Below are 19,652 nucleotides of genomic sequence, written 5' to 3' on the forward strand. Positions count from 1 at the left end.
CTGCATCTATTGAGATGAGCATATGGTTTTTATTCTTCAGTTTGTTAATATGGTGTGTCACATTGATTGATTTGGGTATACTGAAGAATTCTTGCATCCCTGGGATTAATCCCAGTTGATGATGGTGTATGATCCTTTTAATGTGTTGTTGGATTCTGTTTGCTAGTATTTTGTTGAGGATTTTTCCATCTATATTCATCAGTGACATTGGTCTGTAATTTTCTTTTTTTGTAGTATCTTTTTCTTGTTTTGGTATCATGGTGACAGTGGCCTCATGGAATGAGTTTGGGACTGTTCCTTCTTATGCAATTTTTGGAAGAGTTTGAGAAGGATAGGTGTTAGCTCTTCTTTAAATGTTTGGTACAATTCACCTGTGAAGACATCTGGTCCTGGACTTTTGTTTGCTGGAAGATTTTAAATCACAGTTTCAATTTCATTACATGTGATTGGTCTGCTCATATTTTCTGTTTCTTCCTGGTTCAGTCTTGGAAGATTATACCTTTCTAAGAATTTGTCCATTTCTTCCAGGTTGTCCATTTTAGTGGCATAGAGCTGCTTGTAGTAGTCTCTTAGGATGCTTTGTATTTCTGCGGTGTCTGTTGTAACTTCTCTTTCATTTCTAATTTTATTGATTTGAGTCCTCTCCCTCTTTTCCTTGATGAGTCTGGCTAATGGTTTATCAATTTTGTTTATCTTCTCAAAGAATTAGCTTTCGGTTTTATGGATCTTTGCTATTGTTTTCTTTGTTTCTATTGTATTTATCTCTGCTGTGATCTGTATGATTTCTTTCCTTCCCCTAACTTTGGGTTTTGTTTGTTCTTCTTTCTCTAGTTCCTTTAGGTGTAGGTTTAGATTGTTTATTTGAGATTTTTCTTGTTTCTTGAGGTAGGCTTGTACTGGTGTAAACTTCCCTCTTCGAACTGCTTTTGCTGCATCCCATACGTTTTGGATCATCGTGTTTTCATTGTCATTTGTCTCTAGGTATTTTTTGAATTCCTCTTTGATATCTTCAGTGATCTCTTGGTTAATTAGTAACGTATCGTTTAGGCTCTGTATGTTTGTGTTTTTTACGTTTTTTTCCCTGTAATTGATTTCTAATCTCATAGCGTTGTGGTCAGAAAAGATGCTTGATATGATTTCAATTTCCTTAAATTTACCAAGGCTTGATTTGTGACCCAAGGTGTGATCTATCCTGGAGAATGTCCCTTGCACACTTGAGAAGAAAGTGTAATCTGCTGGTTTTGGATAGAATGTCCTATAAATATCAATTAAATCTATCTGGTCTATTGTGTCATTTAAAGCTTCTGTTTCCTTATTAATTTTCTGTGTGAACGATCTGTCCACTGGTGTAAGTGAGATGTTAAAATTCCCCACTATTATCATGTTACTGTCAGTTTCCTCTTTTATAGCTGTTAGCAGTTGCCTTATGTATTGAGGTGCTCCTATGTTGGGTGCATATGTATTTATAATTGTCTTCTTGGATTGATCCCTTGATCATTATGTAATGTCCTTCCTTGTCTCTTGTAACCTTCTTTATTTCAAAGTCTATTTTAGTTGATATGAGTATTGCTACTCCAGCTTTCTTGTGATTTTCATTTGCATGGAATATCTTTTTCCATCCCCTCACTTTCAGTCTGTATGTGTCCCTAGGTCTGAAGTGGGTCTCTTGTAGACAGCATATATATGGGTCTTGTTTTTGTATCCATTCAGCAAGCCTGTGTCTTTTGGTTGGAGCATTTAATCCTTTAATCACCTTTAAGGTAATTATAGATATGTATGTTCCTATTACCATTTTCTTAATTGTTTTGGGTTTGTTTTTGTAGGTCCTTTTCTTCTCTTGTGTTTCCCACTTAGAGAAGTTCCTTTAGCATTTGTTGTAGAGCTGGTTTGGTTGTGCTGAATTCTCTTAGCTTTTGCTTGTCTGTAAAGCTTTTGTTTTCAAAATTGAATCTGAATGAGATCCTGCCGGGTAGAGTAAGCTTAGTTGTAGGTTCTTCCCTTTCATCACTTTAATATGTCATGCCACTCCCTTCTGTCTTGTAGAGTTTCTGCTGAGAAATCAGCTGTAACCTTATGGGTTGTATGTTATTTGTCATTTTTCCCTGGCTCCTTTCAATAATTTTTCTTTGTGTTTAATTTTTGAGAGTTTGATTACTATGTCTCGGCATGTGTCTCCTTGGGTTTATCCTGTATGGGACTCTCTGCACTTCCTGGACTTGGGTGGCCATTTCCTTACTCATGTTAGGGAAGTTTTCAACTATAATCTCTTCAGATATTTTCTCGGGTACTTTCTCTCTCTCTTCTCCTTCTGGGACCCCTATAATGTGAATGTTGTTGTGTTTAATGTTGTCCCAGAGGTCTCTTTGGCTGTCTCCATTTCTTTTTATTCCTTTTTCTTTATTCTCTTCTGCAGCATTGATTTCCAGCATTCTGTCTTCCCCGTCACTTATCTGTTCTTCTGCCTCAGTTATTCTGGTATTGATTCCTTCTATTGTAATTTTCATTTCAGTTATTGTATTGTTCATCTCTGTTTGTTTGTTCTTTAATTCTTCTGGGTCTTTGTTAAACATTTCTTGCATCTTCTCGATTTTTGCCTCGATTCTTTTTCCGAGGTCCAGGATCATCTTCTCTATCATTATTCTGAATTCTTTTTCTGGAAGGTTGCCTATCTCCACTTCATTTAGTTGTTTTTCTGGGGTTTTATCTTGTTCCTTCATCTGGTACATAGCCTTCTGCCTTTTCATCTTTATCTTTCTGTGAATGTGGTTTTTGTTCCACAGGCTGCCGGAATGTAGTTGTTCTTGCTTCTGCTGTCTGCCCTCTCTAGTGATATTATCGGTGTTGGGTGGGGATGAAGTGACAGTCTGCCAATATCTGAACCATCCTTGGCAGGTTTGAGGTTTCTGTAGAGAAGTTACCTGCCCCAGGTCTGACTGCCAGCAGCTCAGGAAAATAGTGCAGTCATTCCTCCTAGCATAGAATGTACTTCAGAAGAAGATGTTTAAGGGACCGGTGGTGCCTCGCTGCCTCCCCAGAGGCAGCCGTTTAACAGTTGCCTCAGTCAGAGCGCCACCCCACGGTGGGGTATGTCGAGCCCGCCCGCAACTCTCGGATCCACTCAGCTCCCTGCAAATTTGTTTAATGTCTGGCTTAACAGAAGATAATTAGATTCTCATATTTCCGCCTGCATTCATTTTGTTGTGTGTCACATGTCATGTGTCCTCTGGAAAACACCACTGTATACTTGTGAGAGAATGAGAATGGAAGAGGAGCAAATATCATTTGACATTATTATGAAAATAGTTTTAACACAAACCTCTTGAAAAGATCTCAGGAACCCCCAGGGCTCCCCAGACCACAGTTTGAGAACAACTACTCTAATCTCTCAACCTTTTCATGCCTTACATTGTAAGGCTTACATCCTAGGTTTCAAATGTGAGGTGCATCTGATTGACATGACAGTTCACATCCCACCTAAAAGCCTAATAATATGGCCTCAGTCTTCAGAATTATTCTATTCACTGGTCCATAATCCCTCTGCCTTGAGGTGTCATTGAGTATTAAAAGCTCTGTTCAAAAAGTCAGGAACTCTGGTTCTGGCACTAACTAGCTGTGTGATCTTGGATAGATCAGTTGTCCCCTCTAGGTCTTCGTTATTCGCTTGCCAAATAGACACTTGTTTACTTTATAAGATGGCTTAAAGATTAAATTGAATAGTAGGCATGAAAATGCTTTTAACACATCCATGTAATAGGATATTATACTATTATGTAAAATGATTTTATTATTTAGGATGCTTTGGGTTGCCAGTAATAGATAACATGACTCAAAGAAGCTTAAATTTATTGACTTAACTGCAAAGTATAGAGGTGGCATGATCCTCAGGCATGGTTTGATCCACAGGATCCTGATGGAGTCCAGGCTCTGATTCATGTTTTCTACTATACTCTCCACTCTGCTCTATATAGCTTCAGTCTCAGCTAGTTCCCCTTCCTGTTAGTAACAATGACCACTGGACTTCTAATCCCACCTTATGCCATACTACCTGAGGTGAGAGATAGAATTAATTCCAGAGGCTTCCATGAAAGAGAGAGGAACTTTCTAACCTAGCAGTCCTTAGCAAATGTCTCTTCTTTGATCCAAACTGGGTCAGGTGCCCATCCTTTAACTAATCTCCAAGGTCTGGATAATAAGATAAGCTGATTGGCTCAATCTAATCAAAGTTTACTCTGGAGCTAGGGGTAGAATGACGTATCCAAACCACATGGCTTAGAAATTCTGCATTCTGTTAAGAAATGAGAAGGCAGCAATAGCTCTTTGGAAGGTAATCAAATGAATGTCCAATACGACATCACGGATCTGATTCACTGACCAAGGAAAATGATCACAACATACTGACAGTAAAAATTAGGTTAAAAAGAGTATGTCACCTAAGATACCCATCTTACAAAATGTGTGTGTGTGTGTGTATGTGTATAAAATTCACTTAGTTGAAATGACTGCAGGATGGCATTATGGGTAACTATGCACTCTTGTTTGTTCATTAGTTTGTTTTTTGCTCATCTAGCTTTTATATAATACAAAGTGTTGTACTTTATGTAAATTTCACCACAGAAACAAGTCTATTATAAAGATATGAAGCCTGGTCACTGACCATCCCATTTCCTACTCCTATTCTAGCCTTACGTTCTAGCACCCACTAGCCTTCTGTCCTAGGACCTAAGACTGACCTTGGCTACCATCTCTCATGTCTCCTAATGGAACCCTAGACAAAGGGCTGAGCTAACCTCAAGAAACTTCTCCCATCTGTGTACATTTTGCTTCAACACCCCTAAGGAATCACTAAACCAGTATCTCTTGCTCAGAATAGAAAGTAGTCTATTTTCATTCATATGCAATTCTCATTTTCAGTGGTTCTCCTCCCCTCTCCTCCCCCTCTCCCCAAGCCCTCTATCAGCTCCCATGACCTCATCATGATATTTAGAATAATAGTCTTTTCCCACAGGTCATCAGCTTCTAAAATAAATATATTTCCATCAACGGAAGCTGCAGAGTCACCAAAATTATTATACTTCGGTTCAGAGTCACAAGCTCATTAAAGACTGATTATTGTGCTTTTCCAAAAAGAATGGCGGCGGAAGAAGCAGGATGATTCTTTATTATTTAACGAGGGAAAGGGATGCATAGGCAGATTAATGTAAAAGGCAGCCTTTAGAGGAGGTAGCTGAGAGAGCTAGCAGGTAAGAAAGTGAGGGAATACCAATCAAAAAAACCACTAAGGTCTTAATAAGTATTTCATTAGCCTCTGAATTTTTCTGCAAGACACCAACAGCAGTGAGGCAGCTTGGGCAGAAGGAAGACTCCAGAAGCCAGGAATTCTAGATCCCATACTGCACCTTACTGCACACTTACACCTTGTCTACCTCTCTGGGCCTGTGAAGTTGGGTAAAATCAGAGATGGCAAATGACTGACATCCCTCCACCGTCCCATCCTTCCTCTTCCTGGCAGCCATCACTAATCCTTTCCCAGTGAGCCCAGGTGTGCCCTGAGAATCAGCATCGTGCTTCAGGTAGCCACTCTCCATTTATCAGTGGACACATGAGGCTGTCTGTTATCCCTGGGCTAATGATTTCTAAAATACCCATAAAATTATGACACTCTGGTTTCCCTTTGCTGACCCTGTTAAGTGCTCATGTCTGGCATTTAGCAATCAGTCATACCATTGCCAACATCGTTCATAAAAACAGCTGATAGTTATTGAGTGCTTACTGTTGAGAGGAGGTTGAAACAATGGCAACACGTCTGACTTTGAATGTCAGAGGAACTGTCATGTGCAAGAGACAGTCAGTACAATCTGTGCAGCCCCAAAAGATAGGACTGGGGCCACTGAGTGCAAGTTTCAGGATGACAAATGGTGGTGTTTGCAAGGCCATGGGCTGACCCATATGAGGTTATTTCTCTGTTTCTGAAGGCATTTCAGGCAAAGTGGGCTCAGCTACTTCCTGGCGAGGCTGTAGAACATGACTCACAAGGCTAAACACCTACAAGGGCCAGGCAGGTAATGTTATCATGTGAGGCAGACATAGTGTAAGCAATGCTGGCCATGGTGAGGCCAATGGTAACCAGAGAGCACATATCCAGTCTAACTGGGGCAGCCACCAAGGTGCTGCAAACAAATGCAGCCCTGCGATTATCTCCTCCCTGCCTCCCAGCCCTCCAACTTCTCCTGTCTCCTTCCAAGCGAGCCTCTCTCTTTTTCCCTGCTGGGCAACTAGCAGTGTCTACCATAGAAGCATGTGTAATAAATGAGAAGGTGGTGTAAGTGGCAAGGTGCCGTGGGAACACAGAGCAGAGGGAGTTGGATGTGGCGTGATGGGGTTGATGGAGACCCCCTGTCATTGGCTTTGGACTCTGAAGGGAGGTGGAGTCCAACCTGCAGAGGTAAAAAGGAAAGTCCGTCCAGACAGGAAAGTAGCACAAGCAAAGTTATTGGGATGAGAAAATGTTGGAGCAGAGGGAACATAAAGAAGGAAGAGATAAAGCTGGAAATGTAGGTCCCAGAAAGATCACAAAGGTGCTCAGATGCTTTGTCAAGGAACTTAGGCCTGATGATGTAGTTTAGGGGTTTTTATATTGTTCCTTGCCCTTCACCTTTCCCAGAGCAGCCCTCCTGGCCTCTTGACCCCACTCCTTACCCATGCCGCCCCTGCAGGAGGATGGGAAACAGGCACAACTCATCTGATCTGTGAGTTGGATTTGGGAGGAAGAAACGGGTGTGGGTAGCTTAGGTCCCGTGCACCTGCCGGTCCACAGAGCACCTGTGTGCTGGCCTGTTCCCTGCCATGGCATCAGAGGCCAAGGTCTCCCCCGAGGGAGGCACATGGTGATCCTTCTCTGTCTGCAATCAACTAAGTCTGTCTAATCCAGTGATGGAAGTACTAGAAAGCCTATTGGTCAGTACGGCTAAAAGTGGCATTCTTCAAACGGCCTCATCAAAAAGAAAGGCAAATTTTTGTTCCTCGCTTGCCTGATTCTTGTGTTTCTTCAAATGGTTCAGAGCTTAGGCTTGCGGTGGAGTTGTGGAAAGGTATGGTTGACCCCCTGAAGCCCCAACAACAAACCTCTCCCCAGACCTACTAAATCTCAGAGGTTGAAGCCCAAACATATGTCTTTAGGAAAAGTTTCCAAAGTGTTTCTGATATACAACCCTGGTTAAGAACTGTTGACATAAGTACTAGGGAGCCATAGAAGGTTTTTGAGAAGGAGACTATGGCAGAGACTGAGATTTGCCTACCCAAGTATCTATATTCCTCATCACCCTTATTAACAAAACCTCCAAATTCATTTGGAGCAAAAATGTGTCCTTAAAACAGACTACATTTCCCAGGCTCCCTTGCAGATAGATATAGCCATGTGACTAAGTGCTGGTTAGTGAAATGAAAGCAGAAATGTGTGGTGGCATCTTCTGGGAAACTTTCTTAAAAAACAACTGGCACAGGCTCTTTTTTCCCTCATGTTTCACCTCTTCCTGTGACCTTCTCCCCAGAATATGGATGTGATGACCTTCTCCCTAGAATATGGAGCTCTAGCTGTCATCTTGGACCTTGAGTACAATGGCCATACCCATAGCCTAACAGCTAAACACTGGAAGGAATCTGAGCCCTTGATTGCCATGGAACCATCATACCAGAGGAAGAAATAAAGTCCTATATTGTTCAAGCCTCTGTTATTTTTAGTTTTCTGTCTGCTGCTGAACCTAATTCTAACTGGCACAGAAGGAATAGGAACCAAAATGTGTTTTAGTCACACCACTCCCTGTGTTGGGCTTGCTCAGATTAGTCAAGCAACAAATTGAGAACCCATAATGTGCCAGGCACTGGGGACAAAATGAGGGGAAAAGCAGACTAAGTCCTGCCCTCTTATTGCTTAGAGTCTATTGGAGGATATGGCTAATGATCAAGTAAATAAATAATGAGATAATCACAAAATTTAACAAGAACAATAAAGGAAATAAATATGGTCCCAAGAAAAGGAATGGGGTTGATAGCGGTGATCAGAAACCCTACAGTAGACATGGCAGTCAGGGAAGTTTCTTTGAGGACGTGATGTTTAAACAGAGAACTGAAGAATGAAAAAGAACCAGCCATATAAAATCGGAGTGGAGGGAGGAGATTTGCAATAGAGGTGATGGCGTATGCAAAGGACCTAGGGCAGAAAAGAGCCCTGTCTGAAAAAGAAACTTGAAGCATACCAGGAGAGCTGGGTCATTAGTAGAACAAAGACTGTGATTCTCACCGCAACTGACATTGACCCATTGACAAGAGGAACAAATTCATTTGAACATGTATCCTGCTAGTCCTCATTTTAAAATTTGACATCTTATGTGAAATAACTTTCTGAGGATGATGGATACCTCTGTGAAGCCAAATGCCATGTGTTCATAGCCAAAAGGAAGGGGCAAACAAGCTTTCATATATTGTGGAGTTGAGGGCGGTGGTGGAAAAACAGATGGTTTTCCTGTTGGGAAATAAACTTTCAAGGAGAGTTAGAATATGTCCTTTGAGTTTATTCATGAGTCCACAAACCTCTGCTTTTTTTAGCCAAACACAGCACACCCCAGGAACCTCCAGATACCAAATATTAGCATATTTCAGGAATTTCCACTGGAAGGGCAGTGATCAATGGTAGCTTTTCAGGAGGGAAGGGAAATCAAAATCAAAAAATATATATATATAAGGGAAAGTTTCAGTGCTGATTAGAAGGAAGAATGGTGGAAGAATCAAAATTTCCTGGCAGTTTCTCCAAACCAAGCAGCTGATTTGACCTAGAGCACAGAATTAAGTGAAGGTTCCTTTTAAAAGCGAGTTCATACTCCAGAGGCATCGGTTCTCGACCCCAATGTGGCTAGGAGCACTGAGACCCTTACTTCCTAGGTAGATACTGGACCCGTCTCCAAAGATTTAGATTCGGTAAGTTGGCAACAAGGCCCACGGATCCCAGAAGAAAGTCAGAGGTACAGGGACTCCTCAGGAAGTTGGCACAACTCTGAGCTGCATTCATATTGGGCTGGGATAATGCCTGGCTCAAAACCCGCGGCTCCTCACTTCCCTCCTTGCCCTCCCTGTGATCCGTGCTGTCCCTCCCAGCACACACCCTCAACTCCTCACCACACTCCCACTCTGTCCTAACCTCCTGGCAAAACCCCAGCCCTGAATAAATCCAACTTCCTGCCACCCTAAGCAGCTCACTGTGGCTAGAAAAGACACAGACAAGGCTGCCAAGTCTTACTTTAACTTTCAGGCCTCAGATCTCGGATCCCCACTGATCATCCTCCTAAGGCCAGCACCTCCATCTGTGCATTGCTTCTCTTCTCCTCAGGGACTTTGCTAACATCTTTCTTCCCCTGTGCTCCTTTGTGAACGAGCTTTCCTTCTTCACTGTATCATTCCCTAGGCCTACAGGCTGCCTGTAATATCTCCCATCACCTTGGCACCCACATCTGCCTCCAGCAGCCACCCTCTTTCCTCTGTCTTCCCAGAGCAAACCTCCTGTAAAAATTGTCTCTACTTGCCGCCTTCAATCCCTGCCCATGCATTGTCTTTGTCATCCTCTTCAGCCAGGCTTCCAAACCTCTGCTATACAGAAATCTGTACAGCATCTCCCGCTAAGGTCCCTAGCCATCTCCATGTCACCAACCCAAAGGGTTGCTAATCCTTAGCGCCCCCAGCAATTCCTTTTTTTTTTTTCCATAAATTTATTTTTGGCTACATTGGGTCTTTGTTGCTGTGTGCGGGCTTCTCTTTAGTTGCGGCGAGCGGGGGCTACTCTTCGTTGCGGTGCGCAGGCTTCAGTTGCTGTGGCATGCAGGCCCAGCAGTTGTGGCTTGCGGGCTCTAGAGCGTAGACTCAGCAATTGTGGTGCACGGGCTTAGTTGCTCCGCGGCATGTGGGATCTTCCCAGACCAGGGCTCGAACCTGCGTCCCCTGCCTTGGCAGGCAGATTCCCAACCACTGCGCCACCAGGGAAGCCCCCCCCCACTAGCAATTCTTATTTGAACCACAGTGGCATTTGGCACAGATGATTACCCCTCCTTTTTCTTCACTAGGCATCTAGGACCCCATCCTCTCCCAGTCTTTCTATCAACTCTCTGGACCTCCTTCTCTGTTTCTTTTACTGCTACATACTCCTGACCTCTCGTTGTTGGAGGGCTCCTAGAGTTCTGCCCTGGATCCTCTTGTCTCCAACTTCTATCTTCACTCTCACGATGAACTCATCCAGTCCTGCCTGTGGCTTTAAATACATCCATATGCTAACTCCCAAACATATACCTTCTGCTCAGCTCTTCCCCTGAACTCCACACTTGGATTATCTAACTTCTCACTCTTAATGTCTTTTAGGCATTTCAAACTTAATATGTCCAAAGCAGAATTCTTGATTTCCCTCCCTGGCTCCCACTTTAAAAAAATCTTCTCCTCCCCCAGTGCTTTATAGCTTAAATGGCACCCCATTCTCCCAGGTTCTCAGGCTAAAAACGTGTCATCCTTGACACATCTTTTCCCTTGCACTCCACATCCAATCTATCAGCAAGTCCTGTCGGCTCTAACATCAAAACATATCCCTTATCTGATCACTTTTCACCACCTCCACCCAACACCAGAGTCCACACCCTCATTCCCTCCAGGACAACTGCAGAAGCCTCTCAGCTCATCTCTCTGCCTCCACTTCTGCCCCGGCCCCCATGATCTGTTCACACAACAGCCAGAGGGGTCTTCGCCATCATTAAATCAGGTAGTGTCATTTTCTTGACCAAAACTTTTCAGCTCTTTCTTATCACATGTGGAATAAAATCTAAAGTCTTAGCAGGAACAACAAAGCCCCGCACAAGACTCAGCCTATCTTGTCAGCCTCATCTGGAGGAGATGTATCCAGAAATATTGAAGAGAAATTGGCTCTAGCTCTGTGCCCAGGAGTGTTCTGCCACTTGCCATGTATTTCTTGCTCATGAGGCTCACGATGGCATTGGGTCCTCCACTGATACATCTGAGAGATGGATGGGTGAATAACATTGTAATTCACCACATGAAGAATCTTAGGCAAACCTCACGGGACATACTATAACTATCAAGGGCTCTTGTTTGTGAGTTATAGAAGACCCTACTCAAACTGTCTTCTTACAGAATGGGAAGTGTTGGCTCATATAACTGATAGGTCCTACAGGATTGCTACTTCATTCATGGTTTGACAGTCATCATCATCAGGACCTGGCCTCTCTCCATCTCTTGACTCTGCTCCCATTCATGATTTCTCCATTCTCAAGCTCTCCGTGGTGTTAAGTGGGCTACCGTCTCCTGACTTGCATCCTTTCTGCTTCAGACCCAGTTGAAAACATGGGCATGCTTCTTGCTCACCACTCCCCTTTGTCCAGAGGTGGGTCACGTGCCCATCCCTAACCAGTCACTACAGCCAGAGGGATGAGATGCCGGATCTGAATCCCACAGGCCCATGCCTGAAGCCAAGTCAGTATTACTTCACTCAAAACATATGGATTGTGAGTGGAGTTCTTATTATTAGGAGTTCTTAGAGGAAAATCAAGTATGATAACCGAAAGTAAGGGAAATGGTTGCTTGCTGGCAAAACAAAAGCCTCCTATGAACATCTCAGACACATGGTCATTCAGCTCCTACTAGGTTCCCTTAAGGGACAGGAAGCTCACTACATTGTGAAGGCGATCTACTCCACTTTTTGTGCTAAATTGTTAGAAAAAGTGTCCTTACATTGGGTCATGTATAACTTCCATAGACTCTGACTGTGGTCCCGCAGCAATACAGAAGGAGGGCATCCAGGCACATTACAGCCCTTCAGATAATCAAAGATAGTTTTCATAGTCCTCTCAAGTTTCCATTCTACAGGCAAAACATCCCAGTTCCCTCAGTGGTTCTTCTAATGCTATTTCACCTTCCTCCTTGTGAACCATGACCTGTCAATGTTCCTCTCAAATTAGAGCAGAACCGTCACATCCATCCATCCTGCCCCCATATATTGGAGTCATAGGTCACATAGAAAGTCAACTGTAAAATCAGCACACAAGGCAGAAACTGAGTGCCACCTAAATTACCCTGGAAAAAAGAGGCCACATTGGAGAACAGCACTGTCACCTCTCAAGAAATCTAACACCTCTAGTTTTCCACCAGTGTTAGAACAGATCACTGCTCTTTGCTTGATCACATGATGATCATTTGCTCCATTAGGGAGCTGCTTGCATTTTAACACATGGTATTATATATAATATGTACCTAGAGAGAGTAGAATCAGACTCGACAAAAGGAAGTACTCGTGTTCAGAGAGACACAAAGGAAATGAAACTAGCACATCTCAGCTCTTACTCCATCTGAGGCATGCACACTCAACTGAGTGGCAAGGCAAACAAGGCCTCTGTACAATTTTAAGTTTCTCTGTCTCTGTCTCTCTCCTTCTCTGATCCTGCTACCCCATGCAAGTCCATAGACTTGAAACTAGACTTCACTATACTTCTCTTAATGAAATCTACAGTTAGCCTCACCATATTTTTAGCAGTCATTTTATATTAGCTCATATTAAACTTATTCTCAACCAAACTTCCAGGGTTTATAATCTTTCCACAGGATAGTTATCAAGTCGCATCTCCCTGATACTCTTTTTATGTAATTGGTTATTGGTATCTAAATACTATACCTTAATATTTACTTGTGCTCAACTTCATTCCGCTGGTTTTACCCATGATTCTTACCTATGTTGATTCACTTAGGGATCCCACTTCCATTATACCATGCATTCATTACTCTTCCCAAGCTGGTGTCAAGGACAGATGTGATGAACCATGGTTCAAGCAAAATGCTGCTAAAAGTATGGACCCAGTGAAGGGAGCCTGAGAGCAGAGCCCTGAGGCAAACCTCAACCTCTTCATTCTAACTTGCCAGATACAGTTGCTCCCTCAGCAAAAAAAAAAAAAAACATAAACCATCCTAGTCACATTTCTCATCTCACCCAAAAGAGATGCTATCAAAGTTCTGCTGAAACCCAGCCTCATCATTTATGTTACTCCCCAGAGCCACCAGTCTCACAATCCCTCTAAAACCAAATAAGATATATGTGGCATGATTTTTAGAGAGCCAGGCTGAAGGACAGCAACCACTCCTTAATCCAATTGCTTATCACTGTCTGTGAAAAAAAAAAAATTCTAGAATTTTGCTGCTGAGTACCAATAAATGGAGGCTTATTGTCTCTCTTTTTCATTAAGTTTATGAAAAACCAGTTTTTCAAAGTTTCCTGTTCTAGGAAAAAATTAGGGATACTGAAGCTTGGATTTATTCTAGGAGAGACTAGGAATACTAAAGCTAGAACTGAAAGAGCTTGAATATCATCTAGTCTGTGGCAGGCTATATCAAAGTTCCTGTTGATCCCCAGTAAAAGGATTAGACATCTTCACTATTGTCATCTGCCTTTTTAAAATTGAAGTATAGTTGATTTACAGTTTTGTGTTTCAGATGTACAGCATAGTGATTCAGTATTTTTTGCAGATTATATTCCATTATAGGTTATTACAAGATAATGGATATAATTCCCTGTGCTATTCGGTATATCCTTGTTGCTTATCTATTTTATATATAGTAGTTTCTATTTGTTAATTCCATACCCTAATTTGTCCCTACCTCCTCCTTCTCCCCTTTGGTAACCACAAGTTGTTTTCTATATCAGTGAGTCTGTTTCTGTTTTGTATATACATTCATTTGTAGTATTTTTTAGATTCCACATAAAAGTTATGTCATATAGTATTTGTCTTTCTCTGACTTGTTTCATAAAGCATAATATTCTCTAGGTCCATCCACATTGGTGCAAATGGCAGTATTTCATTCTTTTTCGCTGTTGAGTAATATTTCATTGTATGTGTTTATATACACATATATCACATCTTCTTAGTCCAGTTGTCTGTTGATGGGCACTTGGATTGCTTCCATGTCTTGGCTATTGTAAATAGTGCTGATGTGAATATTGCGGTGCATGTATCTTTTTGAATTAGTGTTTTCTTTTTTCCGGATATATGCCCAGGAGTGGAATTGCTGGATCGTATGGTAGTTCTATTTTTATATTTTTAAGGAACCTCCACACTGTTTTCCATTGTGGCTGCACCAATTTACATTCCCATCAATAGTCACGTGACTTTCTGTGCCCTCCCATGGGAGGGGTATACTTCCCTGCCCTGTTCATGTTAGGCCTCGCCATATGGCTTGCTTTGGACAATAGGATGTGAGCAGATGTGAAGTAGACCCTGTTCAAGCAGAAGTTTTAGGAGCCCTTGCATAACTCAATATGCCCCACCAGGACTGGCCCTTCAGCCAGGGTCCAGAGTTCCCAGTCACTAGCTCAAAGAAACAACTGATCCATAGCCAGCATGAAACATGAGCAAGAAATAGACCCTTATTATTATAAGTCACTGAGATTTGGGGATTATTTATTGTCACTAATACATAATCCATCCTCAACCTCCATACACAGAGAAATTGAGACCCTAGCAATTTGGTGACCAGCATAGCTATTTAATCCTTAGCAGTAGCGCTAAGTGGAACTATTCAGGTTTCCTAATATTTAGGCTACTAATTCACCCTTCAATAGTTGCACATTGAGGTTTTATCAAGGAAGAAAGAATAAAGCTCTTAAAGTTCATTAGGAAGGTTTTCTGAGGGAGGTTGTTATAGTCAATCTCCTGATATTAGTAGGAAACCCATATGATAAGAACCAAGAAGTGTTATATGGTGCCTTAGTTCAAGGCTGCTATAACAAGTTACTATAGACTGGGTGACTTAAACAGCAGACATTTATTTCTCATAGTTCTGGAGGTTGGAAGTCTGGGATCAAGGTGCCAGCAGATCCCATGTTTGGTGAGGGCCCACTTCCTGGTTTGCAGATGGTCGTCTTCTCATTGTGTCCTCACATGGTAGAGAGCAGAGGACAAGCTCTCATGTCTCTTCATTGAAGAGCACTGATCCCATTCATGAAGGTGCCACTCTTATGACCTCATCACCTCCCAAAGACCCCCACCTCCAAGTCCAAATACCATCACACGGGGGGGATTAGGATTTCAATATATGAATTTTGAAGGGATTCAAATATTCAGTCTGTAATATATGGGAATTTAGATACCCAGATGTATCCCTAGCCATATCTTAAAAGAGGCAAACTTAGATTGGAAATTTTCAGTTCAATAATCATCATGTACTCAGAGTGGACCTATCAGTGTGGTAGGTACTGGGTGCTCAGGTGAAAGTAAGACACAGGTCCCCTCCCCCCAAAATCAAACTTATAACTTAGTCTATTGTTCCTGTAGTGTGACTGGAGGAAGGCCTCTCTTACAAAGTGCTCTTTTTTTTCCTAATTGAAGTATAGTTGATTTACGATATTTCAGGTGTACAACAAAGTGATTCAGCTATATGTATGTATACAGATGCTTTTCCAGATTGTTTTTCATTATAGGTTATTACAAGATATTGAATGTAGTTCCCTGTGCTATACAGTAGGTCCTTGCTGTTTATCTATTTTATATATGCAAAGTGTTCTTTTTAAAAAGCTGCATACATGCTGTATTATTTTGCTCCTCCTTAAGCATGCATGAAGTCATCTTTACAAGCTCTAAGAAGTCCTATGGTAGAAAAACCCTGTCAACCTTGTTTAAGCCAGTGTATCCCTGACTTATTTGACCATGGAATCCCCATTTTGAATAACACCTACTTGCATCCTGCAAACTTGTGTTCCAAGGTACAGCCTTATGAAAACAATTCTCCCACCCTGCTCCAGTGCTGCCTACACCCTCACCCCAATCATAAGGGAGAGTGCCACCAAGATTCCCCTTTCCAAGGGTAGCTAGGCCTTGAGTCCTCCCTTCCTCTGGTCCCCTTCTTTCATTTTTACCAGTATAATTACTTCATCTGGGCTCATGGGATCCTGGAGGGGAATAATTTAATGTAGATCTAGCACTAGTCCTTGGTAAGTGAATTTCAGGCTCACTAGGAAGGAGCTTCCTGGAGCGGACCAGGAGATGGGGCTATTTTGGTCCAGGCAGGCGGTAAATCACAGCACAGAGGCAGCTGCCCACTCCTCCTACTGTCAGGCTGCCCTGTGAGATGTTCTCACTCTCCGCAGTCCTGCTGCCGCTCTTCTAGAATGTCACCCTAACTCTGCACTGCTGAAATAGAGCTGGGGTACACGCGTTGCCTGCATAATGTGTGCTGCTTCCCCCCTTTGCACATTCTTTCTGCCCAGAGTTATAAGAATCCAGAAGCAGAAAGAATTCATGTCTAGAGCTCATCTGACCTGACACCCTCATTTTACAGATGAGAAAACTGAGGTACAGAGAAGCTAAATGACATGCCTAAAGGCGGGAATTAGGAACAGTAGCTAAAGCTTGTGGATCTCAAGTCCAAGGTGTTTTCCATTCAACAAAAAGTGCTAGTAATAGCAAAGGGCTGGAAACAAGCTAGGCCAGCACAAACTTCTATGCTATGAATATATACACATATATATGCAGAATATTTATATACAAAGTTATGCATATTCTTTTTAAAAAGACAAATAGAATCACATGTATGTTTCTACAGCTTGCTGTCATTTTTTTTTTTTTCACTACTGATGTTTTGAACATCTTCCCTGTGATTACAGCTAGACCTACCTCCTTATAAAACTCTGGTCTCCCTGCTTTGGCTCTTGCTTTCTCAACTTCCTTGCCGAACACAGCAGTCAGAACAATCTTTTTAAAATGTAAATCAGGTCTTATTACCTCCAGGCTTAAAAACCTTCAGTGACCTCCCATTACTCTTTTTTTTTTTTTAACATCTTCATCGGGGTATAATTGCTTTACAATGGTGTGTTAGTTTCTGCTTTATAACAAAGTGAATCAGTTATACATATGTTCCCATGTCTCTTCCCTCTTAAGACAAAGGCCAAACTGCCCGATCTGATCTCTAAGGCCTTAGGTGACCTTGCTCTTCACTTCCTCCCTGGCCTCACCTCTGGCAGCTCCACAGGCTTCTCTCATTCCTTCAAGGCACCAGACTCCTTCCTCCTCAGGAAGACCTCAGGGCCTTCCAGAATGCTCTACCCTCTCATTGAAGTGCCCCCCCATATGTGCACACGTGTGTGCATACAGGCAACACATATGCATTCATGCTCACACTTACACATGCATTCACACATACACACCTCATCTAGTCCTAAAAGCTCAGCTCAAACATCACTACCTGTTTCTCCTAAACACCCCCCATTTCCAACCGCACCCCAGACTATATCACATCTATTACTATTCACCCTTATAGCAGCATCTATTTTTCTTTACGTCTTTATCCAGGTGTATATATGTATATATAAATGTTTGTAGAAGTAGTGGATGAATAAATGTTTCTCCCATAAGACTTGTAAGGTCCGGAGGAGGGATGCGGGGGGCAGGAGCCAGCTTTGTATATCATTATAATCCTCCGCATTTAACCAGAGTACTTAACAAACAGTAGACCCTCAATTAATGTTTATGGAATGAATGAATAAATGGAAATGCCAAAAGAATAGAGGGTGTGTGCAAGTTGTAAAGGAAACCATGTCAAAGGAAAAGACCTGGATAAGTCGGCACCCTGGAATCAAGAAGGCAAGTACAAATTGCAGACCTCAAATCCAAGTTTGAAAGGAATATACCTTCTTTATTTTTTAAATTGTTTATTTACTATTCTGAGCCCTTAATCTGCCATACTGGAGATGGAGGGGTAGTGGTTGTTTTTTTTTTTTAATTTTACTGATGTATAGTTGATTTACAGTGTTGTGTTAATTTCTGCTGTACAGCAAAGTGATTCAGTTATACATATATATATTCTTTTTCATATTTTTTGATTGTGGTTTATCACAGGCTATTGAATATAGTTCCCTATGCTATAAAGTAGAACCTTATTGTTTATCCATCCTATGTATAATAGTTTGCGTCTGCTAATCCCAAACTCCCAATCCTTCCCTCCCCCACCCCCCTCCCCCTTGGCAACCACAGGTCTGTGAGTTTGTTTCTGTTTCATAGATATGTTCATTTGTGTCCTATTTTAGAGTCCACATGTAAGTGATATCAGATTGTCTTTCTCTGTCTGACTTACTTCACGTAGTATGATGATCTCTAGGTCCATCTATGTTGCTGCAGATGGCATTATTTCATTCTTTTTATGGCTGAGTAATATTCCATTGTGTGTGTGTGTGTGTGTGTGTGTATATATATATACACACACACACACATACACACACACACCATATATATATACACCACATCTCCCATCTTCTTTATTAATTCATCTATTGATGGACATTTAGGCTGTTTCCATGTCTTGCCTATTGTAAATAGTGCTGCTATGAACATAGGGGTGCCTGTATCTTTTCGATTCATAGTTTTGTCTGAATATATGCCCAGCAGTGGGCCTGCTGGATCATATGGCAACCCTATTTTAAGTTTTTTGAGGAACCTGCATACTGTATTTTCCACAGTGGCTGCACCAATTTACATTCCCACCAACAGTGTGGGAGGGTTCCCTTTTCTCCACACCCTGGAGGGGTAAAGTCTTTATTGGAGCACCCCATCCCCTCCCAGCCATGAATAAGAACACGGGATTATCAGCACAGTGACATGATGCTCCAGAAACAGAAAAAGGGTCTGCAACCTCCAACCTACCATGGAAACCGCTGAAATCAAATTGTCAGGGTCCACCTCCTACAGTGATACTTGAAGCCTGGTAGCCCTACTTCCTCCCCATGCTATGCATGGGGCACAGAACTCTGTTGTGACCCAGGTCTCAAGTTCCAAGTCCTATCTTCCTGGGGCCACCAAGCTGCCATCCCCACAAGGTCTCCTCTTGCCCTTAGGGAGTTGCCACAGAAAGGTGCACCAGTCCACATTGCCTGAAGGACCTCCACACAGAGCAGGAAGCACCATGCTTGGAGAATGTGCCTAGGAGATGCATCTCCTGTTGCCCACCCCAGCCTGCTCCTGCCCCAGACCTCTCTTCCCTTTCCACACCAGAAGCGACTTGCTCATTGCCTCCTCTTTCTGCTCCCCCAGGGACACCCAGTGAGATTTCTTCACAAGTTGCAAATGGGCTGTGGGCTGTAGGCTGCTTCTGCTGACAGGAGTCCCTGAGCAAGAAGCCCAGAAGGGCCAAGCTACCTGCTTAAAATGGGTAGGAAGAAGAGAATTGAGGGAACTCAAAAACAAGTTAATATTCCAATAAATCATCTTGCCTCACAAGTCACTTTGATGCCTCACACACCCCCACTTCCTGAGCCAACTGTCATTTGCAAGAAGGTTCTGTTTGCCAGGGGTCAGCCCCATGGGAGGAGTTGAGGCTCAGAGAAAAGAAAGGAACTTGAAGTGGTACTGGGGGCTGCTAAAAAATCTGAGAGTCAGGAGGTGGGGCATCTGGTAGCACAAATCCCCAAAACCTGCACTAGAAGACTCTTCCCCCTTCCTCCCTATACTGCTTTAAGGCACACTTCATGGGAATTCAGTTGGGTTTAGTCTGGGAAGACAGGAACGTCAGCACTTAAGAACGGGACTCTTGCAAAGGATGGGTGGTGGGTAGTGGGCGGTGAGTGGAACAAGCCC

This window comes from Neophocaena asiaeorientalis, unplaced genomic scaffold (genome assembly GCF_003031525.2).
Source record: "Neophocaena asiaeorientalis asiaeorientalis breed wild unplaced genomic scaffold, Neophocaena_asiaeorientalis_V1.1 scaffold1091, whole genome shotgun sequence".
Taxonomy (NCBI): Eukaryota; Metazoa; Chordata; class Mammalia; order Artiodactyla; family Phocoenidae; genus Neophocaena; species Neophocaena asiaeorientalis.